This window comes from Parus major, chromosome 1A (genome assembly GCF_001522545.3).
Source record: "Parus major isolate Abel chromosome 1A, Parus_major1.1, whole genome shotgun sequence".
Lineage (NCBI taxonomy): Eukaryota > Metazoa > Chordata > Aves > Passeriformes > Paridae > Parus > Parus major.
Genome location: NC_031773.1, coordinates 61,526,933 through 61,531,726, shown reverse-complemented (window position 1 = coordinate 61,531,726; position 4,794 = coordinate 61,526,933).

Sequence of the window (4,794 nt, the reverse complement as noted above, 5' to 3'; positions counted from 1 at the left end):
CCACCCACAGCCCCTGGGGATCCATGGGGGATGCAGAGATCCCCCCACAGCCCCTGGGGATCCATGGGGGATGCAGAGATCCCCCCACAGCCCCTGGGGGAGGTGCCCACACTGGAGCAGGTGGATGCCTGGAGGAGGCTGTGATCCAGTGGGAGACCCAGTGCAGAGAGGGGGCCCTGCTTCCAGGCTGGAGCAGTCTGTCCTTGGAGGATGCACCCCATGGGAAGAGAGACCCACACTGCAGCAGTTTTGGGAGGATTGTTTGCCCATGGGAGGAACTCCCATTGCAGCAGGTTTGGGAGGACTGCTGCTCATGAGATTGGAACCACACTGGAGAAGTTCACAGAGAACAATCTTCTGTGGGAAGGGACCTCATGGTCAGGGGAACAACTGAAATAGGGGAACAACTTTCCCTTCACAGAGCAAGAAAATCTCAGGTGATGAACTGACCAAAATTCCAATGCCCTGTCTCCCTGCACTACTAGTGGGAAGGAGGGAGGGGCTGGGGGAAGGTGTTTATAAGGTCTTATTTTGCTTTTCATTATCTTCCTCTGATTTTTTTTAGTGTTATAAGTACATATTATATTATTGGCTTTTCAAAAATATTAAAATGAATGCTATATGTATAATGTTAGAAAACTTTCCTGTATTAATATAGTTTCTTTTATTTCTTCTTGTCCTAATTTAGAAGACAGGTGTCTGTTAGGGAAGGCAGGAGCCTCCCTTAGAATGAAAATGTAGATCCCCCTCCCTCTGAATTATTATAATTTTGACATCAAGGGGCTCTCAGGCAGAGATCTGGGGATAGGAATAACAGTTCTTTACTAGTGTGTATAACAAGGCACACAAACAACAATAACAACAGCATTAACAACAAAACAGAACCAGGGACCCCGTGACAGCTTTCTGGGCTGAGATGGGAAGGGATGGAGGAGAGGCTTTGTTTCACAAACCCCTCGGGCAGTCAGTCCTGGTGCTCCTGCAGGGCTCTGAGGAACACTCAGCTGGAACAGCAGGGATGAGCTGAGATCCTGGGCCGGTGGATGAGGTGTATCAGCAGCTCCGCGGTGGTGCCTGGCACTGGCACATCCTGGCAGAACAGGAGGTGCGAGACAGAAGAAGACAAAGAAGACAAAGAAGACAAAGAAGACAAAGAAGAAGACAAAGAAGAAGAAGAAGAAGAAGAAGAAGAACAAGAACAAGAACAAGAACAAGAACAAGAAGAACAAGAACAAGAAGAACAAGAAGAAGAGCAAGAACAAGAACAAGAGCAAGAAGAAGAAGAACAAGAACAAGAACAAGAAGAACAATAAGAAGGAGAAGAAGAAGAAAATTAAGCAGCAGCAGCAGTCTGGGTTATGGAGAATTCCTTTCTCCAAGCATCTGTCCTGCCCTGAAGCCAAAGAAAACCAACCAGCCCCCAGTTGCCCCCACCCTCCCTTTTACCTGCCTCCCTTCCTCCCTGGGCCCAGCCAAACTCTTTATGTTTCTCAAGCACCCAAAAAGTACTGGCAATCAGGTTTCCCCTCAACTAATGGGTAAAAATTCCATAGGTGAGAACGAACAAAAGGAAAGATACCTAACCCAAACACTTCCATTAACAAAACTTAGAAACAGTAGTGTGATACATATATTTCTTAGGCTATAGCATAGTATTAAAATAAAGACTGCATTTGTTCATATAACCCAGAGAATGAAAAGATAATCAGGAAACCCCTCCTGCATTCTTAGTTTATCTCATCCAGATGAAGATGGCAGTGACCAGAGCTCCAGTGGAGAAATTTACTGAACCTCTGCTATCACGGAGTGTGAGACTGAATGGAGCCAAAAGAAGATTGATCTGCTGGGGGTGGGGTGGGGGGGAGTTGAAACTAAGCAAAGGAACTTAAACTAAACTTAAGAGGAATCTTTGAATCATGCATAGGGATCTATGAATATGCAACAGGATAGTGCTTTTAAGGAACAACCTTTTTAACCTTTGTTAGTAAGGTGTGCTGTTGGCTGAATGCCAGGGCAGGCCATATTTGTTCATTAATTTAACTATTTGTTTTATTTCTGTCTCCTAATTGTCTTTTTATTAAACTTTTTAAATTATTCCAAAAAGGTGAGCCTCATTTTTCACATTAGTAATAAATTCACTTAGTATCTCAAGTTGAACCTGTTTTGCCCTTGGAGTGTTTTCTCCTGGTCCTTAACTCATGAACCCCTCCTTCAATTTTTCTCTCCTCTGTCCAGCTGTAGCAGGGATGGATGAGTGAGCAGCTTTCATGGGTGCCTGGCATTTGGCCAGTGTCAAACCACAACAGTTTGTTAACCCAGTGCTGTGCATAAAAGGCTGAAAATTCCCCTCTGTCTGCACCTGCAGAAATGAGGAATAGCTGCGCTTCACATCAGAGACCCCCCCCTGCACCACAGAGATGCTGTGTACTTCTATGCTCTGCTTTCTCTCCTGCTTCCTTTCACACCCCCTGGTCCCCACCACCACCTTCTCTGCAGCAGTGGCACTCACAGTTATGTGTCTGGTCAAGTCAGAAACTGATTCAGCCAACCACTACACCCTCAGAAAAAGAAACTGCTTTTTAAAGCAGATTTTTTTCCTCTGCCACATTTCCATCCCTTTGAAGTGCTTAACATTAACACTAGCCATGGAAAGGTGCTCATCTGGGGAGTCACCAGCTACAGTAAGAAATTACACCTTTCATTGAGGATGACATTTCTCCTTTCCATTAAAAGAATTTTGATCTCTTTTTAGTTGGTTCCTCTTATCCAGATGTGTAAAGTTGCACATTTCCCCATGCCAAGGTGCTGCTGAGTGTAACGTGTATTAGCAACCTAATGTACCTCATTGTACCTTGTAGCAGTGCAGAAAATAGATAGTGTTGCTGCTACCGCCCCAAAAACCTCTCTTGAGGAAGCTGCTCAGGTGGGCACAGTCACTGTATCCAAAACCCACACACACCACGGATAGGTCAGTGAAGAAAGACAGGAAGGGTCTCCTGTATGGTATTCCAGTGACATTTATTCCAGAGTCCCATCAGAGGTTCCAGTGACAAAAGACCAGGATTTCCTGCAGTGTCTCAGGTTCAGTTTGGGGTCAGGAGCCAATAGTCTCAGGGTACAGGGGCAAGGCAAAGGTCACTGACATATAGGGGATGAGGTAAATTTACCTAGTGTTGCACAGCACCATGGAGAAACTTTTTGTCTCTTCCTAAGCAGTCAGGCTTCCTTGAAGCCTGTGGCAGATTCTTCCAGGACATCTGCTCAGAAATTCCCTCATTAGGAATAAGGGTTTCCTCAATACCTTATTCTAATTCTCTACCACCTTCAAGATACAGTTGTACTTTGATGAAAAAAATATAAATTTCTGAAACAGTGTTCAGTACAAACATCTACAGCATCCAAAAGGTGACAGCAAGTGCAACCTCTTAGTTGAAATAAGTGATATGAAAAACAGACTTCTCATGATTATAACCTAGAGTTAAGAGAAAACTAACAAGACTGAATCCACTTGTCAAGTGGGTGCAATAAAAAGTCTCTCATGTTTTTTTAAGGGGCAACCCCCCATCTTTTACTTATTAGACCAGCCCCCTGCATGCTCTGGAAATAAGTATCTATATGATAGATCTAGAAATAGATAGCTGTCATGGTAATGGATGCCCAGAACAATTACTTACCCCTCTGCCTCTCTGCCTTCCTCTTAATCTCCCACTTATTGCCCCATCCTGGACTACCCTGCACACCTGGATCCTAAAGGGTGACATACTGGCAGAAGCCTTGACTGCTGAAATGAACTGGGTGTGAGCTGTCTGTGCAGAGATAAATCAGACTGGCACAGCAGCCAAGGCACTCACAGAACTGCTCTGCTTGATGAGCACTTGGTGGCAGCAGAATTGTTGGAGCCCAGGCCAGGCTGACCAGCCCAGCTTCTCAGTGCTACTAGGGCAGGACAAGGAACATGTGCTGTGGCAATAGGGGTGGGGAACAATGGAACAGAGAGTATGCTTTCCTCCAGCAGTCCTAAAAAACATCTTCCCTATGCCAACACAAACTTCAAAATGTAATCTTTGTGTTTTAATAAAAAAATCATCCAATTCCTACTTCTCTCTCTCTTTCTCTCTTTTAAGGACATCAGTATTTTTCAGTCATAAAAGAGTCTTTGTAATGTATTCATTTTGTGAGTCCTTTTATTACCTCCATATAATTCTCCCAGACAATTATTACCACAGCCATTGTAACACAATCCAGTTAAAGTAGTTCTTCCATGCCTCTTTCTCCTGCTACAAAATGAAATGTTTGAATGAAGAGCTACATTCCTCAAGAAAATGAGCTCTCCAAAAGGAAGGTAATGGAAAGTACATATTAATTAACAATGCTAAATTGTGGGCTGGTATTTATAGCACTTTGACAGACTAGGAATGGAGAAACAGTTTATTTTCTCTTGCACAGGCCATCTTAATAGTGTAAAATAAAAATAAAAAAGACCAAAACAACCCCAAACAAGGAATACACAAACCCTTTCTCTTATTCATTTTCTCTGCAAAAATGAGTGAGTGAGCATTTCCTGCCAGTTGATTACTCCCCAGTGCTGTATCACTGAACCCCAACAAGTGAAAAACTCTCAAATCCTCTCCTCAGAATATCATAATCTCCTACCAAGGACATCTTACTTTGGTTTCTGCATCACTGGAACAGGCAGAAGAATTACAAAAGATTTCCTGAGTGTTGGTTTGAGACAACACTGTGGTTAGACTGGCAGGGACAGAAGGCACCTGCTCCTTCCACCTTTGGGCACCA